This window comes from Gopherus flavomarginatus, chromosome 6 (assembly GCF_025201925.1).
Source record: "Gopherus flavomarginatus isolate rGopFla2 chromosome 6, rGopFla2.mat.asm, whole genome shotgun sequence".
Taxonomy (NCBI): Eukaryota; Metazoa; Chordata; order Testudines; family Testudinidae; genus Gopherus; species Gopherus flavomarginatus.
This window is the reverse complement of record NC_066622.1, coordinates 5,816,805-5,830,423: the sequence shown is the minus strand read 5'-3', so window position 1 is coordinate 5,830,423 and position 13,619 is coordinate 5,816,805. Positions and strand designations below refer to the sequence as shown.

General features: G+C 39.3%; 1 protein-coding gene across 3 annotated transcripts in view; it reads right to left on the bottom strand.

The window, feature by feature from the left end:
• The window catches only part of ATXN7 (ataxin 7), a 136,489-nt gene that overhangs the window by 40,993 nt on the left and 81,877 nt on the right, over positions 1-13,619 (bottom strand). The window lies entirely within an intron of this gene.

The following is a 13,619-nucleotide window of genomic DNA, read 5'->3' as shown; positions in this document are numbered from 1 at the left end:
CATAGAACTGATTAATATTAAGTACTTTGCTGTTAACTCTGCCTATCCCATTTAATGTTTTAAAATCAATATTCAAGCATCCCATCTACATCACAGCAGAAAGAAAAAACTGGTATGTCTGACAGTTTGCCAGCCAGAAGTGTGGTTAACACCTGAAGTCATGTATTTGTTTATTATTCACCTCTCCAAATATTTCTGAAATTACCCAGCTAGTGCTAAATAACTACCTTCAACCCTATTTCCTGAGTAGTCACTTAAAAAGTTCCGTAAACTACCTGAAAGAAAAGAATACAGGAGAAGAGGGTTGTGGGTGGTTTCGTTTGGTTGTGCTTTTGTTTTATTTTAAACTATTATTAAAGCCAAGATTTCTTTTCACAGATATCAAATTGCCTTGAAATTTTTAAAAAGTAAACAACGGCTTCCGTCTTTGAAACACAAAGGTGCCCAGAGGAAAGACATCTGGCTTGTACAAGTATCTTTGTGTTGTAAGTTTACTTGTTTTACCACCACGAATGGCTAGCAGAAGCAAGGAACAGCATTCAGCAACTTCCTTTTCAGGAAAGCACAGAGCCTGGGGACTACTATTCTAATCAAACAGATTAGAAACAAATAAATCAAGGCATTGCTGAAGCTCACTTCAGGTCTTGCATGTTTAAAACACCAGATAGCAATCAGTATTTCCCTTTCCCAGGAACTTCAAGAAAGAGTGGTAAATGCTATCTGACCATTAACCACATGAAAAAACAATTTGATATGACAAAGACATTTGCCTGGATTTTCAATGTGAAAATCTACTTCACTCCATCTATAATCCACTGTTAAAATTAGTTACCAGCGGCATATAAGTTTCGTTTGTTTGGCATTTGCTGCTTAGTATTTTAGTGCACCACCAACAATTAGATTCTGGTAGTCCTCCTACTTATCTTTAGTGGTACACAGAATTCAACTATTGTGGGGGATATCAACATCGTTGTCTTTGTCCCCTTGCCAGCTCACATTTATTTTTCTTCATTTCTGTCTATTCCCTTTTAAGGAGCAGCAAGGTGACGATCACAGAAGTGCTTTATTTGCAGAGCAGGCCACGGACTAGGATCATGCAATCACAGTCAGTTTCATTCTAAGGCAGTGGCATTTATAAAATCATCCTGCTGCTGACTGGAGGTTGGGGAGTCAAATAATGGCAAAACAGCGGCAGGGAGGGGAATTAGGAAGCATGGTGGGGTAATTTTCCATGGGGAGAAGTTTGGAAAAGGATAATGGAATGGCCATACAATTGCTTGGAGGGAAAGTGCTGTGATTTTATGCTTCTTTACGTTGTGCTAGCAACACAAATATTCACTAACACAGTATTTGAGCTTTTTTCACACATTTTCCGTAACTCCTTCATAGCTGGCTGACATGTGGAGCATGATATGGAAGCTTCCAAGCAACTTTACACTCTGTCTTTAGTAAATTTCTATTTATTTTGTCACAAAACTTTGCCTTTACACTGCCCAATGTATGTCCCACAACTTAATGACATTTTAAAGGGCTTTTCTGCTACAGCAAACAAACAAAAAGTACTGTCCGTACGATAATAAAATTGAAAAAGGCGTTGAGTTTAATTTCCTTATTATAATAAAGGGCTTAATAGGTTTTTAAGTTTTGATTTCTAAAAATATTGCTCAAAATTCTCAAAAACATAACAAAATATATATTTGAGATAAACAATTTAATCTGCCAGTTAACAGGACCATTTCTAGGTTAAGAAGCCTAAAATTAGCCCTATGAGCTGTGGTTTAGTTTGTGCGCATCCACGTCACGCTGGCCTCAGCCCTCCCCAACACACTCTCGTTTGTCTGCTCCATGCTAGGGAATAGGCAAAATACAGAAAATGACAAGAATCCTGCTTTCTAAGTGTCAGCCTGCTTACAAGAATGGAGCAAACAGATAAGAGCAGGGAGAGGAAGAAACAGTGTGATGTGCCTCTGCAGAGAAAGCGAGTTTCCTGGTCTTTGTTATTGTAAGATCACCCAGCAGAGTAACGTCAATTTAAACTACACTAGAATTACAGTAATGGGAGAAAAATGGCTTCCCTTGGATCAGCAGAGCGTGAAGAAAAACATGCCCCCATCTCTTCACTGCGTGTATATAGCAATACAAAAAGGAGGATGTATGTCAGTGCATTAATATTATTATGCACACATGGAATACCAAATAGCATGGTAGAAAGGTTTGTATTGGCATGAGTTTTAGGATGACCACACTGTTTGTCAGTGGCAACATTATATAATGCAAATCACCGCAAAGAAATGCAAATGAAACCATTATAGCACAATATAATGTATTCTGCATATTTCATACATGATGCAAAAAAACTGTTTTAGGAATGGTTAGAGAGCTTTAAATACATTTAATAGGACTATTTTTTGTATCATGCTCCCTGTAAATCCAGATATCTTATTTACCATGTGTGATGGTTGTGTAGCTGTTAAATAATAATCTAAAGCTAAGAGTTAGTTATTGCATAACTATAGTGGGTTATTAGAATTTCTTGTATGAATGTATTGATCTAACTTATACTGGGGTAGGGGAATGTTTCTGAAACACCTATAATGATAGAATTCAGGGAGAACTGGCCCCAAGAGGAAGATAAAGGCCCCAGATAAGGACACCCTACCATACATGAAAGTTTTGCAGAACTTACATCCTCCTCAAAAGCCTTGTTCTGCCAACACTAGGAACTAACGGATCACAGGGCTATAAATGTTAAAATAGTACTTGGTCTTGGCGAAAGGTTCTGATCCAAAGGATTAGTAGGCAGCATTTAAATGACTCTCCCCTGAAGGAGAGAGAAATGGTTTGTGAGTTAAGGAAATGGTCTAGGACAGCAGACCCCAGAGGTCTCTGGGGAGGTCCATATGAAAGAGATCTGTTATCTAGACATGCATGTAGTTTGTTTAATTGTTTAAAACTGGTTGTCTCTGAAATGCTTTTGTTGTAAATAATATTTTGCTTTAAGGAGGCTGCTTGATTACTGGTTACCTCCATCATTGCTCCCAGAAGGAACAGAACTGCAGGGTCTGAGCTTAAGTCAGGCCTCCTGAGGTAATCACAGTTGATCACAGGGGACTGCAGTCCAGACTTGCTTGGACAGTAGGACAATTAGGTGATTCCACCTAAAGATAGGGGTGACAGATCTAAAACTTGAGAGGGGGTACACTCAAAGAGACTGGTGGGGGGGGGGGGAGAGGAGGTGCAGTTAGCCTGTGAAATGTGACACGAGACCAACTACACAGGGATCAAAAAGACCCATTAAAAAACGACTGTACCTTATATCAGATTTTAAAGTCTGATATCTCTTTTTCCAGAGCTAGAAGTGGGTGCTCCATGTTTTCCTCTGAACTCTCTCAGCCCAATAGCATAAGCTTCTGTTTCTAGTCCCTGTAGGGACACCAAACAATTGACTTTGGAAGTCATGACATTTTCATGTCTAGAAAAACTGCCACTGACCCAGGATTCAGTGTTTCCTCTCCTCAGCCTCATACGATTGTTTGTGTTTGCTTTTGGTTTGTTTGTTTTTGTTCATTTTGGGGGGGTAGGTGGGGGGGTGTTGAGAGTGGGAGAAAAGGAGGAAATGTCTCTGGTAAGTTGATTTTAAGAAAAAAAAACCAGCAGCTCCTGGATGCTGCTCCATCTTTGGAAAATTAGCGTAAATCCTAGAAAGATGAATTGGGGGCAGAGAGGAGGTGTGAGATAAATTCACTGGCGTACGATCAAGTTACATCGTTCTGCAGTCTGTCACATGAATATCAACTCTGCATATGCAGGTACATTTATACAAAAATCATATATTACTAAACACACACATCATACATACACTAACGCTTATAAACTGTTTTATAGATTATTTTTTATTTTATTTTTTACTATTTGAAAGCATTACAAATTTTACAGAAATAGATTTCTAGTAAACGTTTTCAATCTCAGCTATTGCTGAACATTGCTACTAGGACAATCGGGGCTGGGTTGCAGAAGCAGGAAGCAGCTCAGTGCCTTCCCAGTGTTTCTAGCATGTTCTAAATAGCCAAAAAGCCTCTTGCTTCCCTGTATACAAACTGGTGGCTCTGGAGAGAGAGAGTGATTGCTATCAAAGATCAGCAACTGGCCCCACTGCACTATCGCTATGAATCTGGCCATTATGGGAAGCACGCTGCCTAGAAAAACACTCCCTCCTCAGCAGCAGTCAGAGTCCATACTACACAAAATTTAGTGAGTGACAGTTGCTGTAATGTTCACTCTGTGACTAACGTGATGCGGACACTGAGGCTTACCGTATTATGGACAGACATAAGTTATACCACTTCCCTGAGCAACAAAAAAATGAGGAATATTTTTAGAAGTTGATAAGAAGATAGACGGCTTTGGGGTCCAGATGCTGGGTTGTGGTCAAGGAAGAGACAGTGCAACTACTATATGGGCAAAGGTTTGCACAAAGGTAGCTAAGAGCCACTCTCCTGATCCTGGGCCATTTGTGGGTCAATATACACCTCTACCCCGATATAACACTGTCCTCGGGAGCCAAAAAAATCTTACCACATTATAGGCGAAACCGCGTTATATCGAACTTGCTTTGATCCACCAGACCATGGGTAGCCGTCTTAGGCTGGATCTATAAAAGCAGCAAAGAGTCCTGTGGCACCTTATAGACTAACAGACATATTGGAGCATGAGCTTTCGTGGGTGAATACAAAAGATCATGCTCCAATATGTCTGTCAGTCTATAAGGTGCCACAGGACTCTTTGACACTGTATAAAGGAGAGACTGAACTATTCATGGTTGGTTACTGGTTCTAAAAATGAGGCAGTTATGAACTTTTAACTATGGGGGAAACCCAGTTGTGGGTTTTGAAGGTCTGACACCTACAGAGCCTAAAGTTGGGGTTGCGGTGACCTCTGCTAAGCTGTTTAGCATGCGTATAGGTTCTTTTATTGTCTTTATTGTGTTTTCTCTGTAATGCTTTTGCCTTAAAAATAAATGTGCTTGCTTATAAAGAGTTGCGCAGTATCTCATAACTACAGGCAGTATGCTACTCTCAGCCACTGAAGAGAAAGCAAAGCAGACCCTGGCCTGTTTAGACAGTCTGGCTTCCTGGGTATATCACAGTATAGATAGGGAACAGTACAGCCTGAAAAACCCTCGCTCAAGAGGGAAAGAGATGCAGGTCTCCACCCAAGAGAGGTGACAGCTAAGGAGTCAGGAGCCTTTGTTGAAGGGAGATACATCACCTACCCCACCCACTGAAATAGCTGCACAATGTTGATTACAGACTAAAGCCTCATCTGACTGACAGACAAGGTTCCTGGGAATTACTGGAGCCCCCTTAGGAATTCACATAACCATGAATGCTACCTCCTAAGATCAGGAGAACATTCTTTTCTGGTAGAGGTACATGAAGTATATCTAGCTGAAAGAGAAGTCTCACATTTTAAGGCCACTCTGTATATTTCAGAGCTATGAGCCAAATATTTCCTGACAGCACTTGCCTGTAGTAAGAGGAAGCTCAATTACATGGGAACTGCACTGCCTCTGCAGAAGTCCTGCCCAATGCCAATTCCCAGCAATCAGGGAGTGGAATGAGAAAGTCTCCCAATACCACAGAAACAAAAGGTTTTATTTTATTATTAACTGAGGAAAGAAATTCTCAAAGCCAGTCCTTATTCCACCCCAACCTGTGCCAAAGAAATGAGTTATTAAGGCACTGGAGTAACTCTTGTAGCTTGCATTACACCACTGCGGGGGACTGGGCCCGGAGGGAGAAGGCAATAGAAAGACAGAACCAAGTTCAGGGAGTAACAGCAGGCAGGAAATTTACATGAGCTCTTTACCTTTGAGCAGCCCCACAATACTAGGTACACAACATTTTTTTTTCTCCAAACTTCTTTTAGCATTGTGCAATGGAGTGACCTGTATTCTCAATATATCAATCTGCTACACAGCCACCACATGAACTTTTGGGACCAGAACACTGCATAAATTTTAGGGTATAAAGAACCTAAAACTATTAGTTTGTCAAAAACTGCACATAACCTGCATCCTCCAGATGGGAACCAAAAATCCTTCCAATTTTATCAAAAAGAACTAATGTAATATTTTGGGTATCATTATTACTATCCCAACTACTCAATGGTATTTCACATATTCAGCTATGATGGCATCTTAGACTTGTGTGGACAAGTTTAATATTACATTTATCTATTTTAATTTTCTGTCTTCTAAATTTCCTAAACCTTGAAAGGATTTATAGTTTCTGGGGAGTTTCCATGAGGGCAGGGGACTGGACTCAATGACCTCTCGAGGTCTCTTCCAGTCCTAGAGTCTATGAATCTATGAATAGTGCAGAGCCCACATTATTTTCCAAAGGAAATCATAATAAAACATATTAATGTTTTATAAGTGGCATGTTCAGTACACACCTAGCTGTTATAGAAAAGGGCACACATGGAAAACCAAAATTAGGTAATGAGTATAACATTACTTGTTAAAATTATTAAATATTACAATATTTATTACAACTAGACAGACTGCAGAGTTCGGAACTCTAGAAGCACCTAGCCTCCATTGTTGTTACTGTGATACTTTTTATAGTACTACAGAAAAAGCAATACTAGAAATTTAGAAGCCGAGCTGACATTTTCTTGCAATTATCTAAACAGACTTGGGACCATTCCTGTAAGTAGAGCCAATTGGACATTCTCCGATTAAACCAAGTTTCATCAGAAAATGCCAATTAGTTAAACCTGAAGTGTTTTGTGAATGCGAGCTAGAAACTGCCTGGTTCCCTGCCAGCTGCCTAGTGAGCTGCGGAGAGGCCTGGAATTCTAGGCTGCCCCAGGATGGAGATCCTAGGTTTCCAGAGTTTGTTGCTCCAGGGCAGGCCCATCATGCCAGGGCTTGTAGGCTCCCTGCCATGGAGCTGAAAGACTGGAAGTCCTTGGAGCTGCAACTCTAACTGCAGCTCTGCTCCTCACTCCACAGTTGGGAGCCTGGAAGGCCCAGCTCACTCAGGGGCTCTCAAGACTCCCAGGTTCCCTGCTGCAGAACTGGAAGTCTAGAGATCCTGGAAAGGGTTTTCAGGGTCTGTGGCTCTCACCAGTTGCCCCTGGAGTCTGGAAGCCCTGGCATCCTCAGGCAGTATGCATCGTGGAGCAGTCCCAAAGCCCCAGACCTTAGGAGCCACAAAACTGACACGAACGTCAATTTAACTTGGCAGCAGCTGTCTTAGGAGCAAATTTCACTTCTGGAAATCCAGAGGAAAAAATTTTTAGATCACATGAAGTTTCTAAAATATTTGGCTACAATCCAATATGGAACAAAACTAAATTTTAGAAAAATCAAAATTTCTCCCAAACCAGATATCCTGAGTTATGGCTAGGTCTACCTGTAAACAAGTACACCTCTACCCCGATATAATGAGACCTGATATAACATGAATCAAAGCAACTTTGATATAACGCAGTAAGATTTTTTGGCTCCCGATGACAGTGTTATATCAGGATAGAGGTGTAATCTGCAAAAAGTTTTGATGTATTTCTGGTTCTAGTCCTCCTTTTTCCAACCTGCATTAACAGAGTAAATATTTTCCTAATATTAATTTTCCAGGTACGCAATTGCCACAAGGATATCCGAAGATTGCATATGAGAGAAATGATGGTGTGTGTAATTATGGTAGGGAGGTGATGATCTCAGTATTAAGTGATAAAAACTGTACTGTAAACCCTGAAATGTGAATGTTCCCGTGTTGCACAAGCAATCCTATTGGCTTCAATAGGACTACTCACATACAGGTTTGCAAGATCAGTTTTAAATTACCCAATTTAGTCATATAATCTAGAGCAAAAAGTGTCTTTCATTTTGGTTCACTAATCATTACAATTAGATATTTAGGACTTTGTCAGTATTTTCATAAATACTTGATCAATTACTTAAAATTAAATTATTTCCAAAGAGGTTATGCTTTTACCACTTTTAGAAAATTATCCTACAGAGTAAATGCTGTTCGACTTAATCATGCAAAAAGCCACACTGAGTTAATGGTACAGCTAGTTTTGGCATTAATTCTGTTTTCTTAATACTGTGAGTTTCAATAAGCTATTAAGGTTTACTTATTTTTTAAGCTATATATATAGTATATATATAAATAAATAAATCACATTTTTACTGATTAGAAATTTGACAATATGTTGGCAGATGATATTACATAGGAAATGTTATATACTCCCTCTTCTGGTCATACTTAAAAAACACAGTTTGTAGGCTTTAAATATATGAGATGTGTATTAGATGTCAGTTTCTTTGCTTTGTTTTTGTAAGTCTGGAGCACTTTTCCAAGAATTAATAATATTGTCACTATCAGGAAGTAGCTGAAAGGTCAAAGAAAACTGGTAATCAATGAACATGTAAATAAATACTCAGTAATTTAAAAAGTCTATATAATTAGAAGCTTGAATTATTTTTTTTTTCTATTTGGTACGCATTATCTTTCTCTTGAGTTTCTACAAAAGCATAACATTAATACAGCTTTTTGGCTTGCTATGATTGTGTGTACCATTGTCAAAGATGAGAACACAGCTTTGGGAATGCTGTTTGCTTGCTGCATGGCCAGCAGAAGGAGCAAGTAGGCACAAAGCATTGTGTTTTGTGTAGGCCTGGCGTGAACGATTTTCCTCCCTCTAGTAACAATCCTGGACATATATATTCTGAAGTCAGAGGGCATTCCTCTCCATGCTGTTCTAAAAGCAGTGATACATCCTACTGATCAGAGCAGAAGCCACACCCATACATTAAGTGCCCCATATTTTCTAAGAAGTGTTACTTAATTTTAATTCTACGTTTCTTACATACGCAACAGGAGAAAATGCACTGAAGAGAGGCACAAACAAAACTGCATACTGAAGCATTCTAGTAATAGTGTGTGTGCACGTGTGTGGATATATGCGCCCATCATCGTCACAGGCAACGTGTGATGAAGTGAGAGACACATCCAAAATGGGCCCAGTGCATAAAGAATTATGTAAAGTGATGCAATCACAAATTATATTAATGTGATCGCTTTCGCTGAAATAATTTTAAAGGAAGCAGACGAGATAGATTTTTTATTGTAATCCTCTTTCCCCTCCTGTCTTCAATATTTTTCTAAGGAGAAAATGTGCTAGTTTGTATAATTCCATCTGGTTTTTAATGATTTTTCTACTTTAAGCCTATTTTCCCCTCATCTGCTTATCTTCCTCCTCACTGTATTTTCCTCTTTCACTATGTTTATTTCAGTTCTGCATTTGACTCTGCTTTTTTTTTTTTAAAAGCTATTCCCCTTCATTTTCGTGTTTCTTTCCATCCATTTATCCTCACACTATCTCACCTCCTCTCAAGTTTATCCACACCTATGGGTTTTTTTTGCACATTTCTCCTCCTCCCTGGACATGTCCACCCAGATTACAACGATTGAACTCTAGCCTGGAAAGGCTCTACTGATAAAGACTTATTTTTGCTGCTAGTGTCACCATGAGTCCTATGGCTCTTGCTCCCCTTTCTCTAGGCAGATACTGCACCGTGCTCCTACATTCCCTCAGCATAGTAACCGTGCTGCAGGCCTGGAGAAGTGTTGTGTGGTTTGTGCACTGCTCACACACAACAAGAGAATATGTGAGAAAAGGGAGATGATTATTTGTGAGGAGAGGGTTGGAAGTGAATGAGAGGAGGACAGAATCTGTGCAACATGAAACTATACGTATGCATGAAAGTAAACTTTATTTTGATAGTTGGGGAAAAAAAAAAGAAGTCTCTCTTTATCTTTGTAGTTCAATACTTACCAGTGTTTAAAGAGATTCCCAGAATGCTCCTTTCTAGGATTATAAGTACTGTGGTGTTCATCTGAGGTTTGCATTTCTTGGAATAGTGTACAGTCATGAGAACGCATACTTCCCAAAAGAAACAAGCCAGGAAGGCCTTATAAACATATAACTAGTTTATAGTTGGTCACATTTCAGAATGAAACCTTTTGACAGTGTCCTTTTAATAGTGAATCCTTGTCTTAGATGTTTTAAACTATGGGCTACCATTCCCTCTCTCCTCTCCATGCCAATAGGAACCTTATTTCTTTTTCTTCTCTGGAATAAGGCTCCATCCACCTTCCTTGCATTCCTCCCGCAAACAGGTTGCAGCTTCAAACTTGCATGTACAGTGCTGCTCTGGGCTCCATGCCAATTCCTCCATGCCTCTGGCCTACCCTCTCGATGCATGCCACCTCCTCTGGCTGGGACCCAGACTGAAGGAGTGGTTAGGAACTAGAAAGAGCTCTTACAGCAGTGAGGAAACCCTTCCAAACATACACAGCATGTAAATCGATGCAGCATTGCTTTTCCTGAGTTTGCAGACAGGCTGAAACAATAACTCTAAGAGTGCTGTGACCTTAACCATGTATCTTAATAAGATCTAAATAATGAAACTTAATATGATGATTTAAAAGTCAATATTATTAACTATTTCAGTGCTGGTCATTTTAGAACAAACCCAAATTAGTCCTTAAAACTTCCTAAGTGGGACTTTAGTTATGTACACTTAATAGCAAATTTAATAAATTAAACCATGGGTAACCTTTTTGTTCTGGATACTCCCTCAGTTCTGTTTAACAATATGCTGCATTTAGTTAAATTATTCTTCCCTCATGCCTAAGATTTGCTTTTCCATAGGAAGATGAAGATGACTCTTGCTTCTTCCCCACCAATACTGTACTAACTGTTGCTTCTTCCTCCTCACTTTCCCCTTTTAGGCATCAACCCTGAAAAGAGAACCATCCACATGTAGTTCCAAACCGTGGGATTTAAGCAGAAGGCTCACTGGGCAGGATTGGGATTTTCACTGGAAGACTTGATATCTTTACACAGTTCCTTCATTTGAAAATATTTCTCCTTCAAGTTCTCTCAAATAGAAGAGAAGATATTCTCTCTCCACTGTGTTTCAAATCATTAGGTGATTTCTGCATTGCGTGCTATCTGTTCTGGCACGGTAGCATGAAATTCAATTTGTACTAATCAATCTGAGGCAAAGAGAGAAGAAAGCATACCATGGTAATTTTACATTTTAAGTATTATAGCACATACAGTAATATGAATTACAGATTAAGCAATAAACTGTACAATGACTTTCCTTGGTTTTTAAGTCTGAAATTCAACACTACTGTATTTTATCAGATACTGCTACCAACGATTGCTTTATACCTACATTCATGGCTTGAAAAAGCCATGTGCCCACAACAAGGAAGCAGTTTTACCAGGAAACTTCCATCAACTTCTTCAAAAACTAAACTTTCATTTAACAAAGTTTATACTTCTTACATGTGTAAAGAAATGCTTCTAAATATGAACTGATTGTGACATTTAAATAAACAACGTACACAACTACTTTATTCTGTAAAACTGCAGAGGATGTGGACCTTTGTTATTTTTCATCCTGGCTAGGAGGCATAGTACTTAATAGGTTATGGATATACATTTCAAGTCCTGCCTATAACTCTGGTTTATTTCCAGTGAGCTTCTTTCCAGGTGGTAGTACTTTTCTATTTAATGATGTTCTATTTAAAAATAACTAAGTAATCACTTGAAAGATTTCTCTGAAATAAATCCCATACTAAACTTTGAGCCTTTCTGGGAATATGCCAAAATGATTCTTGCAAAAGGTATAGAATTTCACAAAGCTCTGCCAAAAAGAAATTAAACTAGCTGTTACTGGACCTAGAAACTAAAATCCTGCTGCTGGAAACTACTGTATGAGAACTGCCTGCATGTCTAAATGGAACCTGCTAAAGTTGCCAATGATAATTTGCTAAATCAGAGAGATTAACTTGGATTGAGTATATGTCTAATACCACCTGCACCTATTTGACAATATGCTTGGCAGATTGCTAGCCCATGTGTAAAAAACCAGAGGGTCTAGAAAGTTTTATTTTGACTATTAAAGCATTACAGGAGGAGGGGTTTGGGATTACTGATATCAGCTGGAATTCCCACTATTTGTATAAAGTATTTTTACATTAGTTAAGAGAGTCCTAGATGACCTGCAGGCACTTCATTACTGAGAAAAATTAGTCAACTGCCAAATAGATTGCTAAATATAATGAAGACCCATCCGTTCAAAAGACGTAAGAGCTAATGCCATCTTCTACAAAAAAGCCCAGGTACAATGGTTTGGGAGCCAGGTTCAAAACATTCCTTTCTCATCTGCATTAAACCCTGACATGTAAACACACGCCATCTTTGACTTTGTGTATTTTTTAAGCAGTCTATCTTTCTGCCTTCAAAAAAACAACACACTTACAAGTTAACAAAATATGTATACATGACTTAAATATTGATGTCAAATTTTTAGTTTGGTCAGCTGTCAGTTCCAGTTTATAGTAACCAAATAAGGCTTAGATTTATGTTCAATCTATAATGTAGAAAAAGCAACCAAATGTGTATATTACATTGAAGGTTCTGAGATACTAAGTTACATGCGATATCAGAACATATCAGCTTTCTACAACCTATTACAAGGGTCAAGTATAGCAACACTGATAACAATTATCTCTGTCAAATCCAAGAAAAAAGTTAATGGGGTTATATATCTTGATTAAAATCAGCTTGGGTATATCATTTCTAACCTGGGTTAAAAAAAAAAGAAGAAAAAGAAGAAAAAGAAAGTTTACCAGACCCCTACTAGGCAGAAGACAGAGGACTAAAACCTGCTAGTCAAAGGCCTTGGCTACACTCACACTTTACAGCTCTGCAACTGGGGTGTGAAAAAACACCCCCCTGAGCGCTGCAAGATACAGCGCTGTAAAGCGTCAGTGTAATCAGGGAAGCAGCGCGCTACACCCGTAAGGGATGTGGTTTACATGCAGCACTGGGAGAGCTCTCTCCCAGCGCTGCCGCTCTGACTACACTCACACTTCAAAGCGCTGACGGGGCAGCGCTTTGAAATTCCAAATGTAGCCATACCCAAAGACAGACACAACACTTGAATAAGTGTGTGAGTGGAGGAGGGGGAGGTAAGCTAAAGAGTCTGTGTAGTGAGACAATCAGGTGATGGCAACTCCTGATGAGAAGCCCAATCTACAGCTTTCAGCTGCTGGGAAGAGCGTTGGTGCTGGTCTTGGGCTCTGTCTTTCATATCAGCCTCTAGCTAACAGGTATCTGACAACATGAAGCTCCCCTTCTCTCTGCAGACTGAAAGGAGCAGGTATTTTCTGTCTCCTCTCTTCCTCCCGGCCGTGGCAAGGTTGGGTGTGTTCTTTCCTATTCTACCTCCAACCCTAGAGCTGCAAAGAGAGGATAAAGTGGTCTTTACTAGTTTATCCCTTCCACATTCTTTTTTTTTTTTTTTTAAGGTCCTCCCTACAGAGTTTTCCAAAAGAGTGGAAAGGTGAAACTGACATTCTGAACAATTTTACTGTTGCCCACATAACAGCAGAAGTGAAGCTGAACAGAGTCATTAGTCTCATTTGTCACTGCATGCCAGAGCTATGAGAATGAGTAGAGGCACCAGACATGCCAGTCTAAAGACTCAGGAACAGTATACAGTATCATTTTCTCTTTCCAATATT